The sequence below is a fragment of the Helianthus annuus genome, chromosome 2 (genome assembly GCF_002127325.2).
Source record: "Helianthus annuus cultivar XRQ/B chromosome 2, HanXRQr2.0-SUNRISE, whole genome shotgun sequence".
Taxonomy (NCBI): Eukaryota; Viridiplantae; Streptophyta; class Magnoliopsida; order Asterales; family Asteraceae; genus Helianthus; species Helianthus annuus.
The window spans coordinates 44,786,970-44,806,636 of record NC_035434.2 but is presented as its reverse complement, the minus strand read 5'-3'; the positions used below and the strand labels follow the sequence as shown (position 1 = coordinate 44,806,636).

General features: G+C 37.6%; 1 long non-coding RNA gene across 1 annotated transcript; it reads left to right on the top strand.

Moving 5' to 3' along the window:
• The first annotated feature begins 14,792 nt into the window (after positions 1-14,792).
• LOC110903341 lies at positions 14,793-17,657 on the top strand. The gene is made up of 3 exons (XR_002571854.2): positions 14,793-15,030; positions 15,107-15,389; positions 17,449-17,657. It is a non-coding gene; the product is annotated as an uncharacterized LOC110903341 (long non-coding RNA).
• Positions 17,658-19,667: the final 2,010 nt, after the last annotated feature.

The following is a 19,667-nucleotide window of genomic DNA, read 5'->3' as shown; positions in this document are numbered from 1 at the left end:
CGTATAATCTTCATCCGTGTCAGAGTCTCCAGTATCACCCGTCTTCTTGATACGCACAAATCGGGGATTCCCGCGTTTATCAAAGACTTTCATCATCCCTGGAGGAGGAGGATTATCATCCTCAGACGAAGAATCATCGCCATCAGAACCTCCTTCCTCTTCAGAAGACGAGCTGCTTTCATCAACTATCTTCCTCGCCTCATCTATCTTGCCTTTACCCTTGTCAGTCGCAACAGTACCAGACTGACCAACAACACCAGCGGCATCACCAGCACTACCACCCCTTTCAACAACTACAGTACCACCATCACCACCAGTACTAACACGAACATCAGGATCTACAGACATTTCCTGATGTTCTTCAGCAGCAACATTTACGTCAACCTCAACATGTGCTGCAGCACTAGAACTGCCAGCAGACCTTCTAGTTGCCTTGATTCCATGTTTAGCCGTGAGCTGAGTATCAGCCAAAGCGATTAACTTTGGTTCTTCATTATCAGAATCACTTGCGTCATGTCGCCATTTGTTGTGCTGCGGTGCCTCATATCCAGGAATATTAAGATGACCAATCAGTTTCCTAATTGGGTCCGATTCCTTATATGCGGCCATAGACTTGAATATCAGCAGAGTGCGTTCGATCATCGGATTCATAGGAAGAACATCTGCCTCGGCTTTAGCAAGATCAGGAATCTGATCATCTATCATCATCTGCAGAAACCTGGGATATAACCAGAACTTGGTGGATGTTCGCTGTGTTGCAGACGGAAGTGGCCTTCGAGCGTTTTCCTTTAGGTTGTCGAAGATATAGCGAGATATGTTAAACGGCTTGTTCAAAATCAACGCCGTAAACAATCCAGTCAAATCGATCGGTGACAAGTCATACCCAGAACGCTTGTTGCTCAGGCAATGGATAAGAATATGCAGCAAGAACTTATACCGAAGTGGCATATACTTCTTGTTGATTTGATTAGCCAAAACATTTTCGCTGTACTTAATCCTCATCAGTAACCCCCGTTGACATTGTAGATCTATAGAAGTAGGATCTTCCGGTTGATCTCCAAGTCGTAGACGTTCTCTGATAGTGTTTTCAGTAATAACCACAGGTTTTTCAGCAACGGTAGCCCTGATCACTTCCTTATTATCTACCGTTTCAATCCCAGCAGAACTCCAGAATGCCTTGATGTGCGACTGATAGGCAATGTATTGCGTTGTGATAGCATAACTGATGTGCGAGCGATGAAGATACTCCATAATGCCAGCAAACTCCGGACTGATACTTCCTTCCGGTTGTAAATATGCAGCCATATTATGTCTAGATTCAGACATAGCCTCAACTTCCGATTTCTCCTTCTTTGTTGGCTTTGCCCGCTCCTTTTTCACTTTCGGTGCCATTTCTGCACATCACATTGACACGTAATAAGAAGAAGTCAAACAGTCAACATTGGAATTCCACACTTAGAAATTTTTTTTAATTTCTTGAAAATATTCTAAGTGTTGAACTCTTCGAAGGATCCATATATCCATCGAAAGATTGAATCTTGGCACGAAAGATGACAACCTGTTTGAAAGATGACAGATGGTTCGAAGGATGTCACTTTCCCCGAAGGATAACAACCATATCGAAAGATCATCTTTCGAAGAATTAAGAAATTTGAAAGATGTCTTGATCCTTCGAAGGTTGATCAAATCGAAGGATGATCCTTCGTGAAATCTAACATCTTTCGAGATTCACCTCGAAGGATGCTGTTTAGCACATCTCTCGAGGTGCTGAGTCATCATCATCATGAGTCATCATTTTCCGTTTCGGCAACTGTTCAACGGCGAGTTTTTTCGGTGGTGTTTCAAATGGTTTTGTTCAAGTGTATTTTTATGGCAAACAAAACATCACATACCATTTCACATTATCAACAATTTTAACCCAAACCAAACATGAACACATACCCAAACATCAGTTTTGATCATAAACCCTAGACACCCCTGTTTTACCCAATCCAAACACTTGATAAAAACAAACTCAAATGAACACACTGATGATCCGTAAACACCCAACACAATTTCAGCAACATTTGCTTATCATATTCAACACCTATCATTCATCATTTTCCTAAACTAGGAGAACTAAGAACAAAAAGGTAAAATAATATGATCAATTAAAGTTCCACAATGTTGTTTGTTTTAATGTTTGAAAGAACTCTGGATCATCCTACCGTGTTTAGTAAGGAAATCCTGATATCAATACGTTTTGAATAAAATTTGGGCAGAGGTTCAAGAGGAATGAGAGGGTTTTCGGAATGATTTTGAAACTGATAAGTGATGAGTGAAGAAGAAGATGCCTTTTTATACCCTGACCTCGAAAGTCCAACCGCCTCGAAGGACTCAAAACCATTCGAAAGATGAACAATTGTCTCGAAAGATAATCTTTGGTTCGAAAGATCCCTGTTTGGCTCGAAGGATCCAGATATTTGAAAGATCTGGATCGAAGGATACCAGATATTTTGGAATCCTTCGAAAGATATCTTTCGATCTAAAACATCTTTCAAAGGGTCTGGTCAACTTCGAAAGATCAATTGGTCAAATCTTTCGTTGACCAAAACATCTTTCGACTGAGATAGTTGACTTTCATTGACTTTCTTGACCAACTGATCTTTCGAGGGCCATTGCTTCCTCGAAGGATCAGATTTCCCACCAACACTTTGGATTTTTGGGAATTTCCAATTTACACACTTCAAATTTTGGAGGTTTTCAGAAATGACCATTTTGAAAAGTTGTCCGTTATGAAGTTCTGAAAAGGTTAGTTTTATGAAGTATCTCGGCTTGTCAGGTATCGGATCGAGCACCAACATCAGTTAATCAAAAATAATGTTAAATTGAAAATCTTTTTGGATTTTGTGGTTTGATAAAATAAAAGGCAACAATTTTAAAATCCTTTGAATGTTATCAAACGACATCACCGCTAATGTCGTGCTGATATGCACCAAACGACAAAAACTGTTTAAAATTAAAGCAGTAAATTAAGCAGTAAGTAAATATGTACAAACACAACAATATTTTTGCGAGTTTCTGGCGAAGAGAATCATATCAGCTTGCGGTCTTTTGTCAAAACACACTTCCTTTTAAAATTCTTTTACAGAAGCGGATAAGTATTCTACCACAATTACCGATATTGTTGTCCACTTAAACTCAACGATCAGGTGTAATCATAATACAATGAGATACGTTTAAGGTATGATTTATACTTACCGACCGGTGTTCATCCACTCACGACACATTCCCGTATCAAGGTATGCACGAGAGTTCATCTTACTGGGGAGTATACCATTTATCATCCGTTTTAACGTATATATATTTACAATGTGAACAAGTCACTTATTTGAGTTTGAAAACAAGCCCTATGTGATAGAATCACTTATTGATGAGGAACTTGATTTTCGATGCATGAGGGCACAGGAGCAAGTCCGTGAACAGGTCAGTACTTCCGTACAGCAGAGAGACGAACTTGACTCCCGGATAAATGTGATATTTTATCACTTATTTTGATGGACATGTGATTGTTTATCACTTATTGAGGTCGAATGCAGTATGAGATATGTACACGTATGTATGGTATCATGGAAGAACTTAGACTTTGTCTTTTATAGAAACAACCATGATACCCAGATGATAAACAACATAAACCCCGAATATCTCAGAACCTCGGCAATCTATCAAACGAAATTTCGGTACCAAGACCATATGCCAATGAACGGTTCCCACCCGGTTTTCAGTCTGTTATGTTTATATCTCCTGCATATTTTAAAATGATCGTGAGTCTACCGGTACATCATTAGTAGAGCTACTTATCATTTTCTTTTTCTTTTGATTTCTAGAAGCATGTTTCAACCGACCTCTGATGTAATATCACTTTCTCTTATATTACCAAGAAACTCATTTTTCTTTTTCTATTGTTTTTGTGTTTTTCTGAATTTTCTCCCCCTTAAATGCAGAAAGTAAATAAATTAAAGACATATTTTTGTATTTTTGTGGTTTTTCAATGTTTTTGTATTTTTCTTGAAACTTTCTCCCCCTAAAATTCAAAAATAAAGTGAAGTAAAAATATTTTTGGATTTTTGGTTTTTAGAGAAATATTTACAAAAACGATTTCCTGATGTCGGTTACTCTTGCTTCACCTTAATGCCGTTTACCAAAAGTAAATAATCAAATCTTGATTTATCAAATGCTTTGGTAAAAAGGTCGGCACGTTGGTGGTCGGTATGAATATGAACCACATCGATAAGTCTCTTTTCAAAACAATCACGTATGAAGTGATATTTAATATCGATGTGCTTCGTTTTCGATTGCTGTACAGGATTTCTAGTGATCTGTAAGGCAGCCTCATTATCAACATAAATAGGAGTAGTTAGGAATTCAAAACCGTAGTCCCGCATCTGTTGTTGGATCCATAGAACCTGGGAGCAGCAACTAGACGCAGCAATGTATTCTGCTTCACATGTAGACGTAGCCACACATGTCTGCTTCTTGCATTGCCAAGTGACTAGGCGATTGCCTAAGAACTGACATCCTGCTGTAGTTGATTTTCCATCTTTCTTGCAGCCGCCGAAATCAGAATCACCGAAAGCTTTGAGATCGAAGTTATCATCCTTAGGGTACCATAACCCGGTGTCAGGGTAACTCTTCAGATAACGAAAAATCCTCTTGACAGCAGCATAGTGAGAGACCTTCGGATTCGCTTGATACCTAGCGAGAAGACAAGTTGGATACATAATGTCGGGTCTTGATGCGGTGAGATACATTAAAGATCCAATCATAGCACGATAAAGTGAAGAATCCACCGCATCCCCTTCTTCATCCGGAGTAATCCCGTGATTCTGCGGAAGAGGAGTAGAAATTGGCTTCGTATCGGACATCTGGAACCGGCTCAAGATGTCTCCGACGTACTTGGTTTGATGAATAAAAATTCCAGATTCGGACTGATTAACTTGCAAACCCAAGAAGAACGTCATTTCACCCATCGCACTCATCTCGAATCGATCTTGCATCACCTTTTCAAATTCCTTGCACAACTTATCATCGGTAGAACCAAAGATAATGTCATCGACATACACTTGTACCAACAGAAGATCTTCACCCTTTTCTTTGATGAAGAGGGTACAGTCGATCAAACCTCGTCGAAAACCATTTCCGAGCAGATAGGTAGACAACGTTTCATACCAAGCCCGAGGTGCTTGATGAAGACCATATAACGCCTTGTTAAGTAGTAAAACCCTGTCAGGATGTAATGGATCTTCAAACCCCGGTGGTTGCTCGACATATACTTCCTCTTCGACTACTCCGTGTAGAAAAGCACTTTTAACATCCATCTGGTACACCTTGAATTTCTTAAAGGATGCGTAGGCTAGAAAGATTCTAATAGCTTCCAGACGAGCAACAGGTGCATACACTTCATTGTAGTCAATACCTTCAATCTGACTGAAGCCTTGAACCACTAACCTTGCCTTGTTTCGGACAACAATCCCACGGTCGTCCTTTTTGCACTTAAACACCCAGCGAGTTCCGATCTTTTTGTAGTTGTCGGGCCTATCAACCAATTTCCATACGCCCAACTTCTCGAACTGCTGAAGTTCTTCTTGCATGGCTTCCACCCAGGAATCATCTTTCAATGCCTCCTTCCAAGATTTAGGCTCTTCTTGGCTAACATAGCAGGCGAAAGACCAATCATTTTGTTGTCCCGATTCTCGTATCTCAGCATACAAGCCAGCATTTTCGTTGTTTCTGATTTGATTTCTTGTCCTTACACCACTGAGAACATCACCTATTATATTCTGCTGAGGATGAATGTTATGAATTCGGGTTTCAGTAACTTGAGGAACTTCAACATTTGACCTCAAGTTAGTGATATTTAAATTCCCGATATCATTCTGAAGCTGGTGAGTTGTAGAAGATGATGCATTTTCTTCTTGGATAATTGGCGCAGACACTGGATCAGTTGCTTCTGAAGTACCTTGAACCGGACGCAGTGCTTCACCATCATTTGCATCAACATACTCCTCATCTTCCGATGACAAATTGTAATCGACAGCATCATTAAACACCTCATTTGAAGCGAGATTGTTGACAGAAGAAGAAGCTTGTGAGTCAACAATGATTGGACGAGCTAACTGAGAGCCAGTCGCATTCTCACTTTCAGACAACATTTGAGCAATTGCATTGTCATCATCAAATGTCGGCAGATTGAATGAGTCGAAAAGACCATCATAATCGAACATCCATGGATCTCCAGAAGGCTTCGGAGGATTAGAATATCTTTGAACTCTTACTTCACCCCATTCTTCAATCCTTTTGGTAGTCAGGTTCCATACTCGCAGATTAGGAGTAGCATACCCAAGGAAGTAACCTTCGATAGCTTTGGCACCAAACTTCCCGTCAGGCTCAATCATGGTACATGGTGCACCAAAAGGTTCTAGATATTCCAAGTCAGGAGTCTTCTTGTGTAGGAGTTCGAAGCACGTTTTTCCATGTCTTTTCACTGTGAGAACCCTGTTTAACGTGTAGCAGGCCGAGGCAACAGCTTCAGTCCAGAATCGAACTGGAAGCTGAGACTCAACCAACATGGTTCTTGCAGTCTCAATTAAGGTTCTGTTCTTTCTTTCAGCGACTCCATTTTGTTGTGGCGTGTACCGAGAACTGTATTCATGTAGGATTCCTTTTGCAGTGCAAAACTCATCCATAACCCTGTTTTTGAACTCGGTACCGTTGTCGCTTCGAATTCGCCTCACCTTTAGATTATACAGATTTTCCAACAAGGTGATCAAATTCTTCAGTATTTCTGGAGTCTCGCTCTTGTGGACCATGAAGTCAACCCATGAAAATCTTGAGTAGTCATCAGTAACTACCAAGCAGAAAACTTCTCCGTGCACACTCTTGTGTTTGACTGGACCAAAAAGATCCATATGCAAACGCTCGAGTGGCATGTTGACAATGTTAACCTTCTTCAATGGATGAGATTTCTTGGTCTGCTTTCCCTTTTGACACGGCACACAGACATCTTGAAGTTGAAAGTTCTTCACATTAACACCTCTCACCAAGTTGTTTTTGACTAGGTGATTCATTTTTCTGAGGTGAATATGACCCATTCGTCTGTGCCAAGAGATCGTCTCCTTTTCAGTGGCTTTTGAAATAAAGCAAGTAACTTATTTTGACTGAGTTATTGCTTGGCTCATATCAAGGACATACAAATCATTGACTCTTGGTGCTGATAAGAGAATCCATTCAGCGGGAATCTTGAAACCTGGCTTCAGCACATAACAACCGGCATCATCAAAATGCACGGTGAACTTCTTGTCGCAGATTTGAGAAACACTCAGGAGATTGTGATCCAACTGTTGCACATAATTGATCTTGTCGAAACTCACAATTCCATTTGAGATCATTCCCACGCCGGTGATATACCCTCCTTTGTCTCCAGCAAACGCAACATATCCTCCTCTTATACTTCGCACATCGAAAAGAAGACGATAGTCGCCAGTCATGTGCCTGGAAGCCCCACTATCAACAATCCAAAGACTATTAATAGTTCCTCCTGGAGCCGTCTGCACATGCAATTAACACATCAGTTTGAGAGGGGGACCCAAGCCTTTGTTGACTTAGGTCGTCCTTGATCATCAAGGAAAGTGATCTCAATCACTTAATGATTAGGAAATAAAACCTCTGGTGCTCCCCCTGATTTAGTGACCTGTTTTTGTTTCCAAGCTTGTTGTCCTTTACCAGTATTTGGATTAATTGTTTTTGTATTTACTGGTTTTACATTTGTAGGTTTAGCTTGTACAGGTTTTTCATCCTTGACCTCTGATTTTAAGGCCTTCTCAATTACCTTTTTGTTCTTTTGTTTTACCTTCTTTTCCCTTTCTTTCAAGACACGTGGGTCTTGTTTCGGGGAAACCGGTTGTTTTAGGTAATTGGTTTCTTGGGGAGCACTTGTTTTTCCTTTCAATTTTTGCAAGTATGGGCAATATCTTACAATGTGCCCAACTGGTCCACATTCAAAACACATTCTCCGCTCTACAAACCTCGGAGAAACGTGTTGATGACCAGACTGAGAACCAGACACTGAACTTTGTGATCTAGATGTGCTAGGACCTAAGTCACATCCATTTGTGTGTTGGGTATAATTGTTCTCATCATTTCGCTTTAAAATCCTAACTTGTTTTACAAAATCAATGTTAGATTTATTTTGAAATGTTTCAAGTTTGTCCGTACCCTTTGATCCAACAAAGTTCACTTTCTGTTCTCTTTTCTTGACAGGAGCTCTTTTGTTTTGCACCCTTTGAACCTTAGGTTGCTCAACCTTAGATTGTTGAATTTTAGGTTGTGCAGCCTTAGGTTGAGAAGCCTTAGACTGCTCAACTTTAGGTTGTTGAACCCTTGGTTGTTCAGTCTTAGGCTGCTGAACCTTTGGTGCTTGAGCATTCTTGTTTTGAGCCCTCTTTTCTTGTACCTGGCCCTTACCCTTTCCAGAATTCACTTGTTGTTTTCGCTCAACTGGCAGTTTTTGGTTTCCGTATTGTTTTCTAATTAGCTCACACGGAATTGGTTCACATTGAGTGACCGTCACTTTGTTACCTTTGTTTCCCAAAAACTTATCAGTTCGTCCTTCAAAAATTTTCTCAATTAAATCTTGATTTACATTTTTTATTGGAAAATCTCTGTCAGAATAAATTTTGCTGTCTCCCTTGAGCGTATACAACAAGTTATTCTTTTCACTGCTAAGTACACTGGGCTTCATTGCCTTTGGTGTTTCAGCCTTACTCGGTTTCACTGGTGGATCACATAGGATGTGATTCTCAATTGGAATGTCTGGTGTAACCGAGTTAGACTGTGGTTTCTCATTTTCTTCAGATTCATCGTCCGAAGAATCAGCATCCTCAATAATCGGAGAACTCTGTTCCTTAACAGACGAAGAATTTTTCACATCCTCAGATTCAGATTGCCCCGAGGATGATGTACCAGTTGTGAACCCGAGGCCTGCTGCAAAGTCATCTAGACCGAGTGGCACAGTAGGTTCAAAACGGGGCATATCCTCGTCATTAGGCAACTTGGAGTAATTGTGATTCATCGGGGGAGGGCATGATTTGTAGCCAATACATTTTGCATCCCCCTTTTTCCTTTGGACATCAATAATGTGATCCAAAACATAGCGGGAATTGGAATAGCTTTCCAATTTCTGCTTGATTGTTTCACATTCACATCTAGCTGTAGCTAACTCTACCATTTGTTTTTCAATTGTGTCAATCAAATTGTTATTAGCATGTTGTTTTCTCAAAACGGCCTTTTGAAGTTCAGAAACATCATGTTTTAATGACGCAATTGTTGCTTTAAACTCTTTTTCATTTCTTGTTAAAAACAAGTTAGCCTCAGTTGCTTTAGAAAGATCAACAATCAATTCTTGATTGTGTTTGTGTGTGATTTCAAAAAGACTTTCCTTTTCTGCATATTCAAGACATTTAGCACATTCAACAGCAGCAGAAATAGAGTCAGGTTTAGAATCACATACCTGAGAGGTTTGTCCTTCAACATGAGCCATGAAGGCTGTATGAAAAGAGAAAGATCCATCTTCAGAGAAAAATTGAGAAAGCTTCTCAGAAGTTCCAGCAGCTTTCTGGCAAAGAATAGATCTTCTCTTGCATAAAGCTTCAGCATCAGCCAATAGCTCACCAACCTCCAGATCTAAAGCCTCACTTGATAAATCACCAGCATCAAGTGATTCCCCATCCATACTTCCACTATAACCCGAGCTATCTTCATCTTCTGAAGATTCACCAGCAGACACGGGTTCTTCAACCTTTTCAACCACCTTAGCATAACATGCTGTTCCACCATTTCCTCCTTCACCAAGCTGAAGATTCCAGTTGCAAATCTCATCAGCTTGAACAACTAATCCTCTGTGGGGATTAGAGTTTGTGGTTCCAGATGTATTTCCTCCCACGGGAACTATTTGTCTGTCAGAATTGTTCTGTTGCTGCTGAGGCTGTCTTTGATTCCTGAAAGGATTCTGATTGCCTTGCTTGGGTGGCTTCTGACATTCCCGCTTGAAATGACCCTTTTCACCACAGTTGAAGCAGGTGACAGCATTCTTGTCAAAACCATACTTGGTGTTGTTGTTGCTTTCCAAGCTGGTTCTCCCCGTTCTCTCCATAAACTCTTTAGCTCTACGAATAGCACTAGCAAGAGCCCACTTTATATCCATCATCTCAAACTCTTCTTTATCAACCTGCTGATAATCTTCGTTGGTTAGGTTGATATTTCCAATCTGACCCGCAACCAACCCACAGTAGGCGCTAACCAAGGTGTTCAACATCTCCATATGTTCCTTGGCTATCTCAACACTGACTTTTGAAAAATTAGAAGTATCCAATCTGACAGTGTTCGGATTGGAAGTAGCTTGAAAGCTTGAAGAACTTCCATAAAATCCCTGCTGTTGTGGTTGTTGCTGTTGAGCTCTGTTAGGATCCAAGAAAGGCGGTGGCGTGAATTGTTGAGCTGTCTGTTGTTGTTGTTGTTGAGAAGAAGAATCTGGTCTTGAATACATCATTGTGTATGCTGAAGAATCAAACTGATTAGCTGTTGAAGGTCCGGTGTTGGAGATGAAAGCTGTTTGAAGCTTAGCATGCTGAGAAGCTGGCTTTTCTCCAGTAATACCACCTGCAATCCCAAAATACATCTCTGGATTCTGAGGAGTGATTGTTCTTTTCGCCTTGAGCTTTTCTTCAACATCTTTGTTTTCCAATTTCTGTATTAGCTCATAAACGGTAATTGTATCCAGAACACCGTTTTCCTTGAGAATCTCAAGATAACTGCTCCACTTTGATGGTAAGCCATCAGCAAATCTCTTCACCATTTCTTGTGGAGTGGCAGAAACTTTGAAGGCAAACATTTCACTCAACAGATGGTGAAATCTTGTAGACAACTCTGCTAGACCTTCATTCTCCATGCAGGTAAAACCTTCAAACTCTTTCTTTAGCAGCTCCTGCTTGATCTTCCTTGATTGAGCATTTCCTTCACACCTTAACGTGAGCATATCCCACAAACTTTTGGTAGTCATACAGTAGACGAATTGGTGGTATATATCTCTGTGAAGGGCCTGCGTGAGAATCATAAATGCTTTCTTTTCCAATTCAAACTTCTTCTTATCTTCGTCAGACAGTGTGCTGTAAGTTTCTGGATTTGATCCTGCAACTTCCAACTCATTTTCAAATGAAGTGAAGAAACACATCCATAGATCTTGACCTTGCCCCTGAACATAAGTTCTCAGCCTTTCTTTCCACCATCCCCAATCATTAATGTGATTAAGCTTTGGCGGTTTCGTGCTTGTACCAGTTTTACTATCGTTCTGCATCATTGCTTGAATGCTGTTGCTTTGATTTGTGACCAAAGCCCATTGATTTGCAGTTATCATTGCAGCTTGAGTTGGGGCAATAGCCTGCATCCATGCAGTTTTGTTGAACTCTGGCGCAGATTGCGTGGTTAATGATTGCGTAGATGATGACTGTGGAGTCAAAGTTGTTGTAGTCCACGCAGATGGATCCCATTGACCGTTTGTTCCCATTTTATATTTAATATATTAGGTGAAAATTAATTTCTTTAAAAAAATGATGTTCACAAACTATGTTAAAATTGAAGGAAAACAAACTGTCGAAGGATCTAGGATCGAAGGACCTGAAAATCACAAACTGTTAAGTCTAAACAGATAAGACTCGAAAGATGCTCGAAAGATGACACTTGTTCGAAGGATCACTGTTGAGTTTCGAACAATAACTTCGAAAGATTCTCCTACACGAAGGATCCTTATCTTTCGAAGGAAAACAGTAACTCGAAGGATATATCTTTCGAAAAGATTCCTTGGCTCGAAAGACAACTCACTGACTTCGAAGGATGCTCGAAGGATGGTTATCTGTCGAACCTCCTTGATCGAAGGATGATCTTTCGAGTTCGAAAGGTATCTTTCGACTACGTCTGACACACTGACACAGACGTTGACAAGTTGGTGACAGGTTGATGTGGTTGGTGAGCCAACTTTCGGCAGAAGGGATGTTTCTGCACCAACTTTTCACCAACTTTGAAAAAGTTTCCCAAAAAGGAAGCTTCTTATCCACAACCAGTACCGGAATACAACCGGAATTTTGGCCGGAAAAATAGCAACCCTTTCAAAACAAGATTTTAAGTTACCCAAACCTTCCCGTAACACACCCGGTTAGTTTAGAACACGTTTTTATGGTTAAAAATGCAAGAAACACACTAAAAACGGGTGCTAAACCAAGAAAGTTTTTGTCCAAACACAACCAAAGTCTTGCACAAACCCGGTTTTAACAAGGAAAAGAGCCACGGCTCTGATACCACTTGTAGGTCCCTCGGAGGTTGAGGTTAAACCTATTCCTTGTTATGTTCAACACTCTAGCAAGTGCGGAATCCAAGCTAGAGTGCAAACCGTAGTTTAGATGAAAGCAAAGATTACAAAGAGAAAGAGTAGACAAGCAAAGTATCAAAGTTTTCTCTTGTATTTCAGTGGACACGGTTACAGCCCTTGACCAAACTGAAATGCTCTCTTACAAGACCTTGGGTTCACTCACAAAAGCTCTCCAAACTATCCGAATGACTAACTGTGAAGTGAAACCCACATGGGATATATATACCCATATCAGACAACCATGCACGAAGGATCAGGTATTCTGGTCGAAGGATCATCTATCGATCAGAATTACCATCGAAAGATATCGAAGGATCCAAACATACCTCGAAGGATGGTATATCCTTCGAGGTCCATAAGTATCCATCGAAAGATCATCTTTCGAGGTCATCGAAGGATACAATCCATCCTTCGATGACATCCTTCGAAGCATACAAGTTTTACATACTAAGTGTTGACTGTTTGGCCAAGTCAAACCAGGAGGATGGTTGACTTGGTCAAACACACATTCCAACACATAAACAACATTACAAAAGGGACATAAACACGACAAACAAAAGACATCGTTTTATACATTACAAAATACAGACAAAGTACAGACACAAGTGCACCAACAAAAAGAACATAGCATGCACAATTACTCTACAAAGCTCATAAAAAACATACAACTGAAATTGCTCTACAAGTGCATCAAACAATTAGTTGTTCAAAATTACTCTACAAGTTCATCAAACAACTAGTAATTCAAAATTTACTGTACAAGTGCATCATAATTAGTCTACTTGTTCATCAAAATAACATATCATACACAATTACTCTAAAATTTCAAAACAACAAGAAGTCAAAATTATTCAACAAGTGTATCATAATTACTCTACTAGTTTATCATTATTACTCTACAAGTGCGTCATAATTACTCTAGCAGTTCATAAAAAAAAAACCAGACACATTTATGCTACAAGTTTATCAAACAATATAAAATTCAAAATTACTCTACAAGTGTATCATAAATATTCTACTAGTTCATTAAGAAAATTACTCTACGAATAAAATAATTACGAAAATGTCACCGCGTTTTTTACCTTTCCATGCCATTCGTATGTTTTATACGATAACTCTATTTGTATTTGATCTTTTTGTCTACATATAGCTGCATGTAGTTCTTTGAATTCGATGTACCGTTTGACTCAATTAGTTAGAAAAGAGTTATGTGCTAGTTGTGTATATGATTAGGTGTTATTAGTTTGTAGTCGATTTGATTTACCACCTGCAAGTTTATCCGGGCCTCAAAAAACTAAATGAATATATAAACAAATGAACACAAACAAACAAGAGTAAATGAATGACCATAAAAGAGTATGTAACACAAAAACGATTAATTCATCAAGACAGATCTAAAAAAACAATAAAACGCCAAGTGATTATTGAATCTAACTAAACGCCAAAAAAATCTAACACGCCAAAAATGAAGAGGTGTTGTGAGACACACATGGGAAAAAGAAGATAAAAGGACAAAAAAGCCCTTCCGCCTTCATTATATCGTGCGCCACGTGTTCCGTCAGGATCCGTTCTCACCATTTTCACACTTTTAGGCGTTTTCTCCTGATCCCGTTTCTCTCTCTCTCTCTCTCTATATATATATATATATAGAGAGAGAGCGCTAAAATGAAAACCACCTCCAGTTGTAAGAACCACGAGAACCACTTTCTGTGTAATATCTAGAAATATTAACAATAGTTTAATTTGATCAAACATTTGTATTTGATTTTTTTTCTTTTAACGAATTATGTTACTAGGGGATGGTTCAAATGAAAACCACTTTTATTGTGAAAACTCGAAAACTAACTAAAAAAAGCCTAAAAAACACACAAATTTTTTTTTTCAATTTTTTTTATAAAAATCGCTAGTTTTTATATATAAAAAAAACTTTTTTTCAAAAAAAAAAAAAAAAATTTTTGTGTAGTGCACATGTGTAATAATACACATGTGTAGTACACATACATATGTGCAGTATTACACATGTGCACTACACAAACATTTTTTTTTTTTTGAAAATTTTTTTTATATTAAAAAACCTGCGAAATTTTGATTGCAAAAAAAAAAAAATTAAAAAAAAATTTTTTTTGTATGTTTTTTTGGCTTTTTTTAATTAGTTTTCGAGTTTTCACAATAACTAGTGGTTTTGATTTGAACCTTCCCCTATGTTACTATATATAAAAAAAATAAACATTAAATATGATAATATTTCTTAAAGCAAATCTACAATCTACTGCACACATCTCGTTCATTTTGTTAAGGCCTTATCCTTATTTGTTTAAAATCAAGTTTTTTTATAAAAGTCAAACAAATCTGCCGAAGTATGGGGCGATGATTGTTCTGGTTACCAACCTTCAGCCCTTCTATAAACCCTCAACTCCTCACAAGTTGAATCCCTTTATGATCTGTTCTGCTTGTTGAATCAGCTGCTGCACCACCGTCTCACACCACCGTGACCGCGATTGCCGCCGCAACCACCGCGATCGCCACCACACCTGGTTCGAAGCTTTTGATTAGCGTCTCCGACTCACGAACTGGTACCCCTAAGCGACCTGTCGAACCTTGCTTCTGTTTCTTTTCTTTGTTTTAACTTAGTTTTTATGACATCGACAGCGACCATTGCTATTCGTTGCCGGCCATAACCATCGCCACCATCATTGGTCCGGGATCCAAATCGGGGTGGAGTCACGCTACTCCCGTTCCGGTCAGTTTGTTTAGCGAATCAAATACCAAAATCGGCTTATTCTTTTGAATACTACTTCTGAAAAACGTGATTTCAAAGTTTATTGATTCTTGTTCGTGATCGACGCATCAAGTTGTCGCTTTAACTCGATTCCGATTGATAGTTCGATAGCTCTAGTCGGTTGTCTTTGATAAACTCCCATCAGCTTCTAAGGTAATTATCTACTCCGTTTACGAGTAATTGGTTCAAATATGTGTCAGTGACCTTGATTTGTTCCGGCGACCAAACCGTTTCTTTTTAAGAAAATTAATATGTTAATACGACGTTGTTTCGGTTCATTTGTACCTATGTTTCTAGTTGTTTGATTGAACAAAAGGTTCGTGATCGGATTAAATGTGTATGTGGTTACTGTTGTGTGTGTTACCTACTATATGTGTGTCGATGTGTGCATGAAGTATGTGTTAATAGGTTGCATGGTTAATGTTGATGCGTGAGTGTGTGTAGAGATTTATTAGGATGTTTGTTGCATGTGTGTGTGTTACAGGTGTAAGTATAGGTGGGTTGAAATAGGTTTTGGGCTCTGCTTGTTGTTGTTCGGCTGGACTCACAAAGGATGTAAATAATAAATTGATGAATATATATTACATTACATTAGTTGTATAGCATCTATATTAATACATAGGTATATGAGGTATTAAACTAAGCTATGTGTTATGATATAAGTTGCAAGTAAACGATATAAGCAAAATCTTATATTGCTAGTATTAAAATCTTAGTTGTTGAATTTGATGGGTCATGAATAAGTTTAATATATGCACTATAGTTTTGTAACTAATATGTAATATATGTCATGTAATTAATATGAGTTATTTTTGTAACGTCCTAGTAATATATTTTCTAAACTATTTAGAAATAGTTTTTGCAAATAAGAAACGTGTATAAGTTGAGTACTAATTATGTATTCTCGTATCTTTTCTTTGACAAGCAACATGATAAGCATGAAACGCTATGTAGTGAATGATTTGGACATCATTATCTAGGTTCAGTAAGTCTAATTTTGAGATAATTAAAATGTAGGTTTCCGTGTTTATTAAGGGTGATTTAACTTTATATTGCTTTGCTTTGCTACACCTAAGGTACGGATTCTGTTTTCTTTTTATCATAGTATTATTATTCAAGTCCGTTACTTTGTAGTGCGGATGTTTTCGCTAGTTTCTGTTTCGTAATTAGTATATATTGTAGCATGCAATAGACCTTAGATTTTGTGCTCATTATTGCATGTTCCCTTTTAGACTTATGTCACGATACATTTATTTCTGATACGGCTTTGTACTCTGTCACCCGAGCAATTATAAGACTTGTCGTTGGGGCGTCAACGGCATGGCACTCATCGTGACGGTGCGTAACTAAAGTTCACGGCGTCTCTAGCTTGTGCTTGTGTAGCACATGTCCCTTAGAGGCGAATAGATCGATCTTAGCTCTGACTCCTGACTCCTGTTGAGATGGAATAATGTGTGTACGCCTACACGCACCATCTCGGCGCATGGACTATAGCCATGTATGCCTCCATTTAGGCTCGTGGGTGCTTCTATATTACGTGACTTGTTTTACTGTTATATAATGTCACGTATGTCTTGTCTCTGTTATGATATGTTTAATATGATTATATGCATCTGTTTATATTCAGTATCTGTTATCTATTTTGTATAAGTATTGGGATTCAAGTTACACAAGTATTTGTTTCTATGCCAGAGTTTCAGTCTGTATTTTCAGCATTTGTCGAGTATCCGCCTCAGTATTTGTTTTAGAACTGTTTTGTTTCAAGTATCGGTTTGCATAATCTTTACAAGTATTAGATTACTATGTTTTTAAAACTCAGATTATCTAAACTATTTTGTTAATTAAATATATATATTTTCAAATTAGAAATATATTTGTTTTGACTAAATAATGATTTGTTACGAAATTCGAGTTATCATTAGATTTTGATTTAAATCTAAATGTTTATTCATAATATAGTAATTTCGATAATTTTCTTGTTTTAAAGGAATTGGGATTTTAAACAATATTATATTATAAGTAAACTATTTGAAAGAAGGAAAATTGTTTTAGTTTCCAATGTGGTTCAATGTCAGTCTCAGTTCAGCTTTCATTATGTGGTGTTTCGTTCTCATCTGTTCGTCTTTACATGTACTGTTGATTTCTCCGTTACTGGGCAACTTTTTGGCTCAGCCGTAATTTTCTTTTTGTGTTTGTCTTATTTGTTTGACAGGTAATTTGGGAAACGCGGGGAATAAGTGAAGAGTGTCGTGAAGATAAAGATTTATTGTATTTCGATAATGAAAAAAAATGTAATTAGGATCTTTTGTTTTCAACGTTATGGATTGGTTTTAGTTTTGATATCTGTATGAGTGACACGTCAGCGTGTTCAGGTTAGGGTGTTACATTCTGCCATTAGATCAAGAAGATGGATGGATGAGATTAAAAGTAGTTAAAACTTAAAATTCATATTAAAAACTTTTTGTCTTATTATGTTTTTAATATTTTATTGTTAAAGGGTATATAAGTAAAATTGCTTTTTTGGTCTTTTTATATATCTTATTTTTAATTGCCTTTTTTGTCCTATTAATTAATTACTTTTTGTCTTAATTATTTTTTTATTAAGAAACATATTTTTTTGTTAAAGAATTTTTTGAAATCAGATTTTTGTGATAATTTTTTTTAAGATTTGTTAAAAAAAAGTTTTGAAGAGCCGTTTTTTTTACGCCCCGTTTTTACGCCCGGCTTTTTTCAGGCGTCGTTTTTTTAACGCGCCATCATTTACGTTAAAAACTTTGCGTTTTGCGTTAAAAAATTTACGTTTTTCCATTTTACGTTAAAAAATTACATTTTTCGTTTTTTACGCTCGGCTTTTTCATGCATCGTTTTTTAACGGGTAGTTTTTGCACGCCGTTTTTTACGCTAGGCTTTTTCATGCATCGTTTTTACGTCCCGTTTTAACGCGGCGTTTTATGCGTCCCGTTTTTTTTCGTGACGTTTTTATGCGCCGCATTCACGCCCCTTGTTTAGGCACCGTTTTGTCACACGGTTTTTTACGTTTTACAATTTACGTAGAAAAAGTTTTATATTTTACGTTTTACGTTAAACTTTTTACGTTTTACGTAAAAATTTTTACGTTTTACGATTTACGTAAAACTTTTTACGTTTTACTTTAAAATTTTTACGTTTTACGTTAAACTTTTTACGTTTTACGTTAAACTTTTTACGTTTTACGTTATATTTTTTACGTTTTACGTTTTACGTAAAACTTTTTACGTGTTGGTCCCAGTTTGGACTTAAAAACTTCTTTTCACGTAATATGGCAAGTGATTTCAGTAGATGTGAAAAAGTTGTGCGGAAATGGAAATCAGACTTTCACGAAACAAGACCTACAGAAATATCAAGTTTATATCACTTTGAAACAATGTGGTTTACAAGGTGATTGTAAGATTATTATGTATTACAAATGAATCTTGAATTCTGCGGGTGAGAGGGCAATGGAGTTTTTTAGTATGTATTGAATGCTAAGCTTAACTCAATTGTTCTCTGCTTGGTGGGCCTTCTATTTATAGAAGGCTGAATACATGAATAAACATTTGTTTATTCATGTACAAGTCCTGCATAAAGTAGCAATTTGACATATTCATTGAATCCAACGTTCAAGTTGCCTTTGTAATCCTGATATCCAATAGTGTTAAGTGCTTCGGTTATTGTGGCAGGATAGAGTTGATTTTTAGACAAGTGGGGTATTCATCAGAATTTCTGATAAACCACTTCATTAGAAATTCTGGTGAACAAATCATCAGAAAATCTGATGATCAGAATTGTCAGTAAACTGATGATATTTCATCAGAAATATCATCAGATCCATAAAAAATGACCTTATCTGATAATCTTCTTCAGCTCTTGATCAACTTATAATTCTTTTAAGTAGATGCTATTCATTTCAGTTGTCCTATCCAATCTTCTTCTTCTTGTTTATGATCTGCAGGATTGTTGTCTTCTTCATAGATCAAGTTGAATCTGATTTTCTACAATACTTACAAATAAAGTTTCCTAACAGTTTCCCCCTAAGTATTGTAAGAAAATGAACTATCTCATGAACAGAAAATTTCTAAACTGTGGAAACTTAACATTTGCAAAATAAACCAGTTACTGATGTTTTGAAAAACAAATTATATAATAGATGAAAATTTAAATAAACAAGTTCTTAAAGTCAGCTTCAATTTCTTGTGCATATCTCCTTTCTTTAATTGCTTCTTGTAGGAGATATACTTGTTGCAGATGTAATACATGTCTTTATACCAGGTTCTTGCTTGAATCCATTCTTCAATCATTTGTTCAATTTATTTTCTGTGACCTTCCAAGTTCTTTCCTATCTTCTGAAGTTGTTCTTGTCTTTTGTTCATACCTTTCATGATAAACTTCAGAGTCTGATTTGAGTACTTGCAG